This window comes from Ictidomys tridecemlineatus, chromosome 6, assembly GCF_052094955.1.
Source record: "Ictidomys tridecemlineatus isolate mIctTri1 chromosome 6, mIctTri1.hap1, whole genome shotgun sequence".
Taxonomy (NCBI): Eukaryota; Metazoa; Chordata; class Mammalia; order Rodentia; family Sciuridae; genus Ictidomys; species Ictidomys tridecemlineatus.
Window position 1 is genome coordinate 137,872,840 of NC_135482.1, and position 14,452 is coordinate 137,887,291.

Here is a 14,452-nt window from a genome sequence, read left to right on the forward strand (position 1 = left end):
TTTCTTTAACTAGAAAGTATAATTCTAAATTAAATATAAAATTAGGTTTAATTGTTGCTATTTGTGAAACATCAAGGGATTTTTACAATCAAGAATTTGTCATATGGTTTACATGTTCCTGTATTGAAGGGAAATTTTACTAAAAAACTGCTGTAGAATGATTGTATTGGTTAAAACACAAATTGCAAAAATGAGGCTTGACTTTTTCAAACTTTAGTTGTATTAAACAACTTCCTGTAAGACAAGTTTCAGCAGATCAGCACAAAATTTTCTTAATTTCATTACAGTCTGTAAATTAAAATTAATGAGTCTGACACCCACAATTAACAATGAAAAATGCAGATTGTTATAATTACTTAAGCAATAACATTGCTTTACATAGAAGACTTAAGGTGCTCCACAAATTATTTACAAGTGTTACATAAAACACAAAAAATGACAATTTCAATTTATTTTGTCAATGCAAAAAACCAAAATCCTTACTAAAACCTTTCTCGTTTGGGAATCTCTCGCCATGCATAATTAAGCAAATTTGATTGCAATTAAGCCTGGCTTCTACAGTAGAGTTTTAATTAATGCAAATCTGGCATCTACATCTATAAGATTAATTTTAGTGAATTAAAAGAAAACAACAAAGCATATTTGAGAGTGCAGTTGTATTGTTGAAAGGACAGGATTTTAAAGCTGGTTATTTTTCAGTCTTCCATGTGTATAGCTTTTGACTTAAAGTTTAAAGATTGGATATTTTGTTGAAATTTGTTGTTGTCTTTTTTTAAAAAAAAATGTTGTATTAACAAGATCATTAAAATTACACAAAGCCATTTCAGAAAGCCATCCTAAAAATTCAATATACCCTAAGAGCCAGGTATATGCTATATATGTTCATACACAGCACCTGCTTCCTTTGCAGAACTCATTTGAAAATATAAAGACTTTATTTTACATGTTTTAAAACGTGTTGAGTGCTTATATCTCAAATTTAAGAATATTGATCAGATATCACTGCTGAGGGTGTATGTGTTCTCTTTAAGTAGCAATGCTTAAAGTGGAATACCAAATAAAGTATGGAAATAGCTTGTTTTACCATATATGTATTTGTCATCTATACTATTTGATAGAATTTATTTAATTTTCAGTTAAAAATTTCATCCATGCTTTCTTTGAAAAATAAATAAATATTCTGGAGCACATATGAAATGATTATTTCTAATGCATGACATGATTTGAAACCAGATTTGAGATTTTTGATATTTATGTAAGAGTTTGGATTTATGGCAGGCCCATCCTCCTGGGTCTCTCATAGTGTCCCATGCCGGAGTAAACTGTGTCCCTAAACCATTGCCTGGCCTCTGTGCCTGCAGACTTCTGGCACTGAAGAGGATTGTACAGTGGAAGATAAAAAGGAAAAAAATCATATTTTAAAGTGACTGTATTATTTTGATAATCTCTTGTCTGGGAAAAATATTGTTAGAAAAGAAATCTTGATATCCTAAATTTAATAGAATAAATCAATGAAGTGTCTGTAAAAAGAGGAATGTTTGTGTTTCTACTTTGTCCAAGGCCCTCGTGCCCCAAATGGCAGATAAAGTTGGACAGTTCAGAACTTGAAAAGAGGTGCAGGCCACCAATTTTATAAGCCTTCACCACCATCCTCTTTGGCCCAGCTGAGGACTCAAAGGCAAGAGGTTATAGTATCAGCCTAATATAGCAGAACAGAGAAAGAAACTGGTTGTAGGAAGAAAACTGCATTTGTAATACAGAAGAAGTCCTTGGCCTTGCGAGGAGAGCGAACAGGGAGCTCTTACAAAGGGCCCAGGAGGAAGAGAGTTATTTTGCCCATTTTTAAGGTCCAGCGGGTGTTGGCTCTAAAAACTCTGCAATCTCTGGGGAAGCTACTGCCCATTTGACATGTTGCCATCCAAGTAAGGATCATGCCTGTTACCTGCTCTGCCTCTTCCACCAACCTAGAAATCTATATGAATCTTGGAGGGAAAAGAGGGCAAAGGAATCTGAATACAACTAGGAAACAAAAGAAGGAGCAGCCCTCTTTGTCTGCTTTTGTAAGCCCAATTAGTGGGTGAAACTTGGTCATTAAATGAGATGAAAGTTTTTAACTATTACAGACTGTGCATCCTGACTACAGAGGTAAAATAAAACCTCTTTCTTTCTTTCTCTTTTATTTGTTCATTTGTTCGTTCTTTCTTCTTTCTTTCTTTCTTTCTTTCTTTCTTTCTTTCTTTCTTTCTTTCTTTCTTTCTTTCTTTCTTTCTCTCTTTCTTCTTTCTTTCTTGATTAAAAGTGAAGTTAAATATTTTTATTTTTGAGAGAAACAGTAAAGTCATAGAATCAAGATACAAGGAATATCTTCTAGTAATACTGGTAGTCTTGAACAATGATGCTAAGTATTCTGTTAGGCAGTTACATAGAAAAGGTGGGTCAAGGGAACAACAGTAACAAGTAAAATGTAATAGCTATTAAGCATTGATTTCATTCTACAGTGTTTATATTGTTCTATATCTGTTAAAACTCTATCGTCTTTTTAAAATGGATTCCTGGGCTAGGCTAGGCAAGGAGGCACATGCTTGTAATCCCAGTGGTTTGGAAGCCTGAGACAGGAGGATCACAAGTTCAAGGCCAGCCTCAGCAACTTAGTGAGGTCCTAAGCAACTCAGTGAGACCCTGTTCTCAAAAACAAAAAAGAAAAACGGCTGGGGATGTGGCTCAATGGCTACGTGCTCCTGCGTTCAATCCCTGGTACCAAAAACATAAAAATAAAAAATAATAAAATAAAATGAATTTCTGTGGATTTATTGCTAACAAAGTTTTAAATTGTATGTACATTATATATATGTATATATATAATAGTATGCATGGTTTATATTTATTTATTACATATATTTGATCTTAAAACATTTTGGTTTAAAATAATTTTAAACTCAGAAAATTGCAAACTATAGTAGAGCGATCCAATGTATCCTTAATTATATTTCCCCAATGGTAACAACTTAAATAAGTATAGTACAAAGCTAAAGCTAGAAAACTGATATGGCTACAATCACAGACTTTATTCAGATTTGACCAGTCAAAATTTTATTACCTATCAATATTTCTTCTATCTTTCATTCTTTAGTGCATGTATTACCTACTTGGTTAGATAATTTTCATTTATGGAACATATATACATATATATTCTCTAATACATGGATTGCATGAATAACACACAAGACATTCATGGTCTAGAAGGAAAGGAAGATTTATAATAAAGAATTGCCATAATTCATCTAATCTGAGATGTTATCAATTGTAAGGTGTACCATTATTTTATGTGGCTTTAAATTAAATTATCTGAAATAATAACAATTTTGCTATTATAAGACATATCTTGATTTTAGAGTTGTTAAAATATAAAAAGGTGCATCTTAAAATGGATAATGTGCAGTACAGCAAACACTATAATATAGATGTGTTTGTCACATTATAGAATTTAATTGAATGAGTAATTTATTTCCTGGGGTGGGCTATGCCCAAGAGAAAGGCACAGAGAAAACACAGGGTGTAAGAGGATGAATCTAAAAGGCATAGGAGTTGCCGAAAAGCCCATGGAGCATGGACCCATGAGAGTGAGCAAGACATTCTTGATTCATGTGCAATGGTTAATGCAGAGTGTTGCTGGAGGGACAGGCAAGAATCTGAAAATGAGGCCAGAAAGGAGACTGGCATCAGTTGGTGAAATTCCATTCCTGCTACTGTAAAGAGTGCTACTGTGGAGTATTTAAGAAGGAGGGTGGCATTATGTATATTTTGAAATTCAAAATCCTATGACAATGCAAGAATGAATCGCAGGAGAAAGTTAAGGAAGGAGACACATTGAACGCTTGATATCAGTCTCTGCAAAATTCATCGCCCATAGGAAATCTGAGTTAATTTTTTTTCTTAAAGAGAAAAAGTCCATAAACTGAATACTTGAAAATTGTTTTAAAATTAATGCATTGTAATGTTAAAATTACTTGACTGCTCTCCATCATAAATCACAATTAGAGTTGTCTTTCTTTTGGGGACTATAGCATATTATTTAATCTTCTATTTAGCATGTATTTCAAACAATCTCCTTTTATGGATATTTTTTTCCTTCTATCTTCCTTGTAGATTGTAAACCTATTGGTGTTGGAGGACCTCTGATGATGGCCCCTGCAGGAAAGATGGGTGGGGAAGAAGACACCAGAAGCATAGGTGAGAAGATGACCCTCGGAGTCACCGTGGTAGTCAAGAAAGAAGAGGATCATTTTATATAAGTGATAGAAAAAGATGAAAATGTTCGATGTCTGGAGATGTTTAGGAATTAAAATTCGGATTTCCTGATGACTGATCTTCTGTGGTTGAACAGGCAGGAGCCACGAAGGATTAGTCTTGGGTGTCTGGCAAGGGCTTCTGGATCAAAAGCTGCCTGTACTAACCAGGAAACACTGGAGAAGCTCTTCTGGAAAGAAAGTTGATAAAGGAATATTTGTTTAATATCACTTTAGGACCAGGACGGGCTGTATCATTTTCAGTACCATGGTTTAAATTTCAAGATGAAGATAACAGAACATTAAACTAAGGGTTGCACAGGTCACACACCCCACAAGTTTGTCCTTATTGAGATCTTCAGCAGATTTTAACTAGACCGTTGCTTTTATGAACTCAGATTTTGATAATTGTGTGGGATGAAGAAACACATAAGTCAAAAGATTGCAAAAAGCAGGCAAAGGTAAGTAATGAAGGAATCTATTTCACGAGAAAGTATGGAGTGAGAAGAGCGAACCCTGACATTTAAAGATGGGAAGAGCTGGGGTGTAGCTCAGTGGTTGAGCATGTGCTTAGCAAACTCAAGGCCCAGAGTTGGATCTTTAGCAGCAAAAGATGTCTCCCTGCCAGGAAAAAAAAAAAGGAAAGAAAATATGGAGAAGCCATCTATAAGAATTAAAAAGAATGGCCAGAGAACCAAAAGGAAAACTTATCTTTCCCCATAATAGTATTTGCTTTATATTATAACTGCCTTATACTTGCTCTGAATATAATTCTGGGGCAGACTGATTTCTTTTTTCTGACTCTACACTTACCTTTGAGGAAAAGTTTTCCTAAATTGCCTGGTTCAAATTATCTTGAAAAAAAAAATAGAAAATTGGCCATCTTACTTATTATGAAGATTTTTAAAAAATAAAAAATAAAAGTCTCTCTTCTCTTTACCACTGATGCATCCTGGGAATTCAAGGATACCAGGTGGATATGTTCCACATTGTCCTGAGCTAAACATTGTGTGCTGAGTTCTTAATGTAATGTGGAAAACAACAGAAGCACATTAGAGCCAGTCAGAGGCGCTGGTGTGGTCCAACATCAGGGTGGTGTGCAGTCTGGACAAGGAGGAGCCTTGACCAGCATAGGCCCAGAGGATAATCCAGGCCCTGAGCATCTTTCTTCTCCAGTGCTCTCCAAATATCTGTCTGTGGGCAAGATACTGCATTCAGGAAGTCAGCTCTTAGAAAGGATCAGTGTGGGTGCAGGGAAGTTTACCAGGGTCTAAGATGCATTCACCTACTGGTAATGGAGGACAGTTATTCCTGCCATCTTTCCTCACTAGGAAAGGCACAGATACTTTTCCAAGTTTAAAATGTCTGGTATCCCTAGACTACTCTTGCATGGAAAAACAGACATGTGGATGGTCACAAGTGATAAAAGACAGTAAATGGACAATGAAATCAGGTGAATTAGAATAAAAGGATAAAATGGAATAGAAGACACAGAAAAATCCATGTAGATACAGTCATCTGATCCTTGACAAAGGTGCGAAAAACTTCTGTTGAAGAAAAACCCATGACATTGGGCTGGAATTACATATGTAGAAGAATGAAACTAGACCCATATCTCTCATCCTGCAAAAAATTCAACTCAAAGTGAATCCAAATTCTAGGAATTAGACTAGAAATAATGCAACTGGTAGAAAAAAAAAAAAAACAGGGTCAATATCCCAACATATTGGTTCAGGCACCAACTTCCTTCTTAAGACTCTAAAAGCTCAAGAAATAAAATTAAGAATCAATAAGTGAGATAACATTAAATTAAATAAATCTTTCACAGCTAAGGAAATAATTGAGAACATGAGGAGAAAGCCTGTAGAATGGGAGAAAATCTGCCAGCTACTACTTCGAAAAGAGATTAATATCCAAATACATAAAGAACTCAAAAAACTCAACATAAAACCCAATCAATAAATGGACAATGAACTGAGCAGACATTTTTCAAAGGAAGAAATACAAATGGCCAATAAATATATGAAAGAAAATGTTAAAAATTCTTAGAATCAAGAGAAATGCAAGTCAAAACTACACAGAGATTTTATCTCACTTCAGTTAGAATGGCAGGCATTAAGAATACAAGTAATAAATGCTGGTGAGGATGTAGGGAAAATGATACACTTATTCATTGTTGGTGGGAATGCATATTAATACAATCACTATGGAAAGCAGTATTCAGTTTTCTCAAAAAACTAGGAATGGACCCATCATATGACTAGCTATCCCACTCGGTATTTATCCTAAAGAGTTATTAGCAAACTATAGCAGTACACGTACACCAATGTTTATAGCCTTACAATTCACAATAGCCAAGTTATGGAACCAGCCTAGATACCTGTCAACAGATGGATAAAGAAAATGTGATGTATATATACACACAATGGAATTTTACTCAATCATAAAGAAGAATGAAGTCATGTCATTTATTGATAAATGGATAAAACTGCAGAACATTGTGGTAAGTGAAATAAGTTAAACTCAGAAAGTAAAGTGTCATATTTTTTCTCTCATCTGAGGAAGCTGGGGGTGGGGGGAAGAGGAATAAAAAATGAGGAATCTACAAAAATAGAAGGGAGTCCAATAGAATAAAAGAAGGAGATTGAGAGGGAGGGAGGAGGGGAGACCATGGGAAGTACTGGGGAATGAAATTTACCAAATTATGCTATGTTCATGTACAAATATAATGAATCCTGCTTATATTCATATATATAACTATAATATTCTAATTAAGAGAATAATAATAATAATAATAATAATAATAATAATAATAATAAGGATATCAGTAGAGTAGAGCAAGTGGATTTGGGGGATGGAAAAATAAAGGGAAAAGGAAAGTACTAAAGAATGAGATTGACTAATTTTGTTATGTGTGTGTGTGTGTATGTGTATATATATATATATGAATATATATCTCACATAATGAACCCAGCTATTTTATATGATTATAATGCACCAATAAAAATAAATTAGAAAGACGAAATCAGGATTTAAAACTAGCTTAATGAATGCTTTCAAAAATATAAAGGAAATTATGAAATATATTAGAAATATGAAACGAGTATAGAGCCAAATCAATTGGAAATACTGGCATGTGAATATATTAGTTGAAATAAACACAGAAATTAAAGCATGGTATGGCACAAACAGAGAACAAATTAGTGAGATAGAAAATCAGACTGAAGAACTCCTCAAGAAGATACTAGCAGAAGTGGAAAATAAAGAATGAGATATAGAGGAAATATGAAAAGTAAAAATCTATATAAAAACATCTGTTCCAGAATGGAAGGAAACTGTAAAGAATTATTGATTTTTATAGAAGTGAATAAAATATTAGACCTCAAATTTAAAGGGCTCATAAAATATAAAGTAAGACAGACACATACAGAAAAATTATAGTGAAGGGCTGGGAGGTGGGTTCAGTAACAAAGCCCTTGTTTAGAAAGTCCCTAGGTTTAATCCCCAGCATCCCCCCAAAATATGATGATGACATTAAAGTATAGAAAAGTCCTAAAATTTTCCAGAAAGCTAATCAACTCTAATGGAACAGGCATCAAATTTTCAACAAACTTGTCAACAGCAACACTACTTGCTGATAATACTTTCAAACTGATGTAAAAGCCATTTTACATCATGAGTAGTAAATCTCATCTCTGAAATAGGGGCAATGTCCACATTCCTGTGGGCAGTTATAGTCTCTGTAACTCTATTTATGCTCAATCTTAATTGCACTTCCAGCATTACCAGTTTTTATTTTTTTGTTGCACTTTTATCTTTGTTGCCTAATTCTTTTGATTACCCATTTTTGTAAATTGTCACATGGGCTCACCACTGGGAGACAAGAGGATGACAAACTGCTTTCTTTGCCGTCTGTTCAAGAACTGAGTGACAGATGTGCAATGACCAGTTACAGACAGACCTGGAAAGAAGTGATATGATTGGTCACTGACCTACCTACCTGTCATTCATGTGTTGATTTATGGACTGAAAAGCTGGGTATGAAGTTTTTACTTCATGCAATTACTCAGAGTTAATATGCCACAACAATTGAAATTTGAAAAGCATTATGAGGGGAAGAGTGTTACCTAACTAAACCTTGGTGATTAAATATTGTACATATTGGAACCATTGCATATAGTTACATTCTAAAATATACCAAAACACCCCATTGTGGTTGGATTATTTTGAGAGGTAAATTCTGCATGAGAATGGCAGAACTCTTCACACATAATGACTCCATCTAAACTCTACTAAAAGACCACAAAATTCCATCTTGGTTTCTAGCTGCATAAGACTGTGTCCCTAGGATGACCCCAGACCTCCTTAAAATGCTTACCTGAGAAAGCTCCATGCCAGAGGAAAATGTACTGTTTGATCTTGTATAAATTTGGTGATAAGCAGATAGTTGATGATGGTTAATTTTATGGGCCGACTTTATTAGGCCACAGCGTGCCCAAATATTTGGTCAGACATTGTGCTGAGTGAGTGTGTTTTAGGATCAGATTAACATTTGAATTCATAGGTTAAGTAGATCACCCTCCCTGATGTGGATGGCCATTATCTAATCAGTTGAAAGCTTACATTTAAAAAAAGGCTATATTAGCTATCTTTCTGTTACTATAACAGAACACCTGAGATAACCAACTTAAAATAAGGAAAGGTCTATTTTGGTTCACAATTTTGGAGATTTCAGTCCAAAGTTGGTTGGCCCTGTTGCTTTTTGGGCCTGTAGTGAGACAATAGTAAATCATGGAGGAAGTACATAGCAGAGGAAGCCCATTCACCCCATGATTGGGAAGGTAAAAAGAGAAGGGAAGAATCTTAACCATTACAGTCAGCCCCTGAATTGCCTTTGAAAGCAGTTACTTAAGAGGTCTTTCAACTATAAATTCTTTTTGTACTTCTATGAGATGAAATATTGCTACCCCCAAAGTATTTCCTTGTGGACTTGAGAGACATTTCTCCTTAAAATACCAAGATTTATGGAGAAAACTCTTGCTCTTTCTTTCCTGGGCCCTGTGGGAGGGTAAGTACCTAATTTCCATAGGTGCTTTGCTTTGTTGAACCAATGCCTCTGTCACAAAGATGGAGAAATTTGTATCTCTTCCAGATAAGTGCCAGTTCCAAATCCAAGTCACATGCACTACACTCTTTGTATCCTTCTATCCCGTTGCCTTAGCTTATCACAGTCTGAAAAACTCTTTTCTGCTTTGGTGAAGTTGAGTTTGGCTTATGCTGGATTCTCTTCCTATTGCAATACTATTATTGACTAGAACCCACCCTTTCTACTTTAAATGTGGCTTGAAAAGTTAATGGAAGAAAATATCAAAGAATGTTTTTGTGACTTTGGTTGGAATCGGACAGAGTACTTCTTAAACAATAATTCAAAATTATGACCCATAAAGAAGAATAATGCATGGCTTGGCTACATAAAAATAAAGTCTGCTCAATGAATAAAAACATAAATATGGTCAATGCATGGATAAGGGGCTCGGGAAAATACTTGAGAAATCTAACACTAGTTATTTCAGATATATAAACACAATCTATACATTCACAAGAGATGGAGAGGAGATGTTATTAAAAATAGGTCAATGTCATGAATAAGGACTTCATCAAGATGCCAGATAAAGATATAAATAGAAAGTAAACACCAGCTATTAAGAAAATGTGGGATAAAACGACAATTTAAAACCTCCTGACAGTTGGATGAGGGGCCACAGTGAGAAATGTTTAGAATAGTAGTTTTAGAATAACAGTTGGGTTGGTATGAATGTCAGTTAATAGTATAATCATTCTAGGAAGCCATCTAGCTATATTAGTAAAATTAGTTATGGTCTCTCCTTTCCCAGGAATTCCATTTCCAGAAAGCACTCCTTTATAGCTCCATAAGAGAACAAGAATAGGTATATTTATTTCAGCTGAACGGGTAGAAACAGATCATTGAATGCTACTCAGGTGACAATCTCTGGGTGAGTAAATGTGTAAAATGTTGTGGATGTGTGGAACACTATGTAGCAGCCAGAGGCAACAACCTAGATGTAGACCCAGAAATGTAAATAGATTTTATAAACATAGTGTGAGTGAAATCATAACCACCTCAGATCTATGGTACAGTATCATTTGTGTATATGAGGAGCTCTGCCTTCATAAACAACTTTTCAAACCTGCATATGTATTTCAATATACCTTTTCAAAACTACACAGAGATAAGCAGAGGACGCACCTGTCTTCGTATTAGGTAGCCAGGGAAAGGAGGAAGGAGGAAATGGGAAATAAAAAAATCAAATGAGACAAGACAGGGTCATTTATAAGGTCTTGGTGGTCCTTGGTATGAGAATGATTCACTTGACTCTGAACCTCAGGTTCTATTAGGGGGGAAAAAAAACACCAAAAAAAAAAAAAAAACAAAAAAAACAAAGGAAGATCTGGGCCTAAAGATCTGTGATCAAAGCTTTTCTTTCTTTTTTTTTTTTAATATTTATTTATTTATTTTTAGTTCTGTGCTGATACAGCCTAGCCATAGTTTTAGATTTAAGAAAATTTTGAGATCTAGTAAATTCATGTTGTAAGATATCTAATTACTTTCCATAAAACTAAAAAAGGAGCCCTCTTATATTAATAAATAATATTTATTATTTACAGTGGGACAGAGACTGATTTCACATGCAATATTCCATTTTATTCTCAAATCAGTCTCCTGGGGTAAATTTTATCATTATATTTGTAGTACAGATGTGGAAACTTAGGCACAGAAAGGTTAAGTACCTTGTCCAAGATTAGCTAGTAAACAATGAAGACCGTAGTAGAGGACTAATGGAATTAGAATTCAATAATCACGCTGTCAGCCAGAGTTCAAAATGGACACCCGCCTACCACAACTGTGCGATTGCATCCTAAATAATAGTACTTAGTCTTCCCTAAGCAGACTATACTTCAGATCAGTCTATGGCCTCAAAATAAATGTGGAGTGTGATGCATTCTATCATTAAGAGACATTTTTTTTCTGCTTTCAGATAACATTTTTTTTTATCAGTTTATGAATTACTTGTCCTATAAATTATAGGATTAGGTTTCTTTGTTACTTAAGCAACAGAAAGGTTTTAGGCACAATTATTCCACTTACTGATTACTTTTACTACTTTTTTCTCTGCTTCATTTCTTTGGGAAAACATTTAAGATTAAATTAAAGCTGTTTGCAGCATCCATCCATCTGTCATGGCTTGAATACATTGATGAATATTTCTCATGTGAAGGAGTTATGGCTGGTTGCTTATGGAATGATGAGATACTGAGAAAAAGAAATTATGGGGTCACATGTTGCACATTATGCAATAGGACACTGATATATCTTTTAAAAGAATTCCTCTCACACCCCTGGAAACTGGGAAGAAAAGAAAAATGGTCAACTTTTTAAAGGTTAGAATGTAATAAAATGAAAGAAGAACTTAAAAAAAATCTCTCAAAAACTATACTAACCCAAGACAGCTTGGGCATAATAATAGAAAATGGTAGTAATAATGGTGATGATGGTAGCTAACTCCTATATGGTATTGTGTTGAGGGTCTTACATAAATTACCGTATTCCATCTTTAGAACAACCCGTCAAGAGCCAGGGAGCTGGTGAACCAGGCATTCCTTTGGACCTTACTGCTGGGCAGGAAAGGCAGACAACTTAACTATTACAGTTATCTGGAGTCTAGGGAGCTGGAGTATCAGAGGAAGAGTATCAGTATCATTGGAAACGATGCAGAAGCAACTGAAGGATTAATTTCAACAAGATCCTCTGGGCTGGGGCCAAAGTCCTCTGCCTTATTGGTATCAAGATCTGGGTCCTTGTTGTGCTTCACCTTCTGCCCGCTCACCAAAGATACAATTTCTTAGAAGTTGGTGTCCGATTGAAAGATGGTAGGGTTTGTAACATGGAGTGATGGCGGAAGAATTGCTTTGTTTTGGGAGTTGTATTTTAAAAGGTATTGACAAGATTTATGTTTGAGGAAAACATGAAAAGCAAAGTGATCTTAGCTTTCCTCCAATTGTCATTGTGGACAGAAAGATAAAACTTCATTTGGAGAGGGAGATGAAAATCTATTCTGCACATCCTGAGAAGAAAGATGTAAATCACCGTCTTGGGCATTTAGAGAAAGTGAGGCAATAGCTGTTACTCTAAGAGATATGAATGTGTGCCCCACCTGCCTAGGAGTGACACCGTGGTTTGAAAACAAGAACACATGAAAATATTACCAATTCAAAATGTCAAAAGAGGTCCAGAAGGCAGGATGTGTGAACTGAGAATGTGGGATATTTGGGGCCTTTCGGGAAAGGATAAATTGCTTTTGATGCAGCCTGTTTCTATCTCTAGGGAAATTCTACCACATATTTGATTTTTAGCTGCAATGTGTTACTACATATTTATGCCCTTGAATATGTATTTATTACAGTTTTATGCAGCCCATTTTCATGACGTGAATTGTTTGTCTCTCTTAAGGGATATCTGTGTTTTTTCCCCAGATCATATCAAATGAGAAAAATATGGAAAGTAACTCCATTTGAAGCAGAGAAAATCCTGTTCTGCAAATCAAACCCAAACAATTAAACACGACTAGAAAAAAAATGAGGAAATTTGCACCTATGATTTGTGATTAATTTCTTTACGATTGTTTTTCCGCTCATTTCTGGTCATGGTTACACACTCTCTTTTACAAATGTCTCCTTTCTTTCCTCAAATAAATCGAAGCTTAAAAAAATACTTTATAGATACATGAATGCAAATACTGGTAATTTTGAGCACTATAGGGAGACTTGGCATAGCATTAATAAAGTCTACATCACAAGTGTCTTCTGCTGTCTTCCTTGAGTTTGGATCAATCACCATCCTACATCTTCATTCCTGTATTCACCCTGACTGTGGCAAGGCTGAAAGGAGAGAGGATTTTTCTGAACCTTCCTGGAGAAAAGGTAACTTCAAAATTTGGGGGAGTTTTTGCATACTGCCCAGAGTCCACCATTTTCTCAAATGGATAATGAAATCCAGCCCATCGATGCAACAGTGATGGCTATTGTCAGGACAAAAAATGGTAGTACTTACAGTTTTCAAATCCATCATTATGCCCAAGCTTAAGATTAGAACACAAACTGGGAATGGGCTTAGAGTCTTGCCCTTTTCCAGAGTTCTCTGATAACTGGTTATCTTGGGGTTGGAAGAGTGTTAAGGGCCTAAGGTGTTCAGTCTCAAAGGTTGTTACTGTGTCATAATCTTTTTTTTTTTTTGGTGCTTTGGTTATTTACACAACTTTTTATATATAATTTTTTCACCTACCTTGCCTACCATAGTTCTAAGGATTTTTAATTTTTCCATTCCTGACAATTCACACTTCCAAATTTACACATACTCCTGTTGCCATTTGCTCCATTTGAGGCCAGCTTAGAAATGTGGTTGTACCAATAGGCAGGAGAACACACCCAAATGTTTTCATTTAGTCACAAAAATGCTCAATGATCCATAGACCTCATGTTGAGGAACATTAAAATAGGGGATTGAAAATTGAATGAACAAGATAACAAGAACTGTGAAGGGTCTGAGATATTACCTGACTAGTAAGCAAATCAATTACCCATTCTAGTTTCATGAAAACTTGTCAGAGACAAAGAATATTATTACCCACAGCAGGTAGAATAAATATCTGCATATTTACTTTGGTTACTTGAACTTTAATTACTGCAGGGTGATGTGAAGAGGATGAAATGACACATCATGGAGGAACATGCAATGGATGCATTACAGAAGAAGAGTCATGAATACAGGGGACCCAAATTTTTTCAAATGGAAATAAATATGTCTACCATTTGCTCAGAAGAGAAACACTATCTCTACCTTCTAAGGTAGCAATCAAATCTTTTCTTTGTTATGAAGGGATGTAATATCTTCTGAGGCTGTTCACTGTACAAATATCTGGGAAAAGGTAGCTTGGACAAAGAGCTTGTTTATAAAATGGTTGTAAATGCATGGTCCATAGAAAATTGTCTCTCTAAACAAACAAACAAACAAACAAAAAAAGCCAAAGAAAACACCAAAAAGTAAAACAAACAAAAATCCCTGAAATGCAAAAACCTACAGATTACTT

At 35.1% G+C, this 14,452-nt stretch overlaps 2 long non-coding RNA genes and 1 other non-coding gene across 9 annotated transcripts in view; 2 read left to right on the top strand and 1 right to left on the bottom strand.

Annotated features, from left to right (window-relative positions):
- The window catches only part of LOC144365040 (uncharacterized), a 268,642-nt gene that overhangs the window by 163,828 nt on the left and 90,362 nt on the right, over window positions 1–14,452 (bottom strand). The gene's annotated exons all lie outside the window — the stretch shown is intronic.
- LOC120888772 (small nucleolar RNA SNORA42/SNORA80 family) lies at window positions 1,256–1,391 on the top strand. The gene has a single exon (XR_005732459.2). It is a non-coding gene; the product is annotated as a small nucleolar RNA SNORA42/SNORA80 family (small nucleolar RNA).
- LOC144365041 (uncharacterized) lies at window positions 1,585–13,129 on the top strand. 2 transcript variants are annotated; one of them, XR_013423327.1, is made up of 3 exons: window positions 1,585–2,145; window positions 4,147–4,230; window positions 12,840–13,129. It is a non-coding gene; the product is annotated as an uncharacterized LOC144365041 (long non-coding RNA). The 2 variants fall into 2 exon arrangements; XR_013423326.1 differs by lacking the exon at window positions 12,840–13,129 and having other exon boundaries at window positions 4,147–4,477.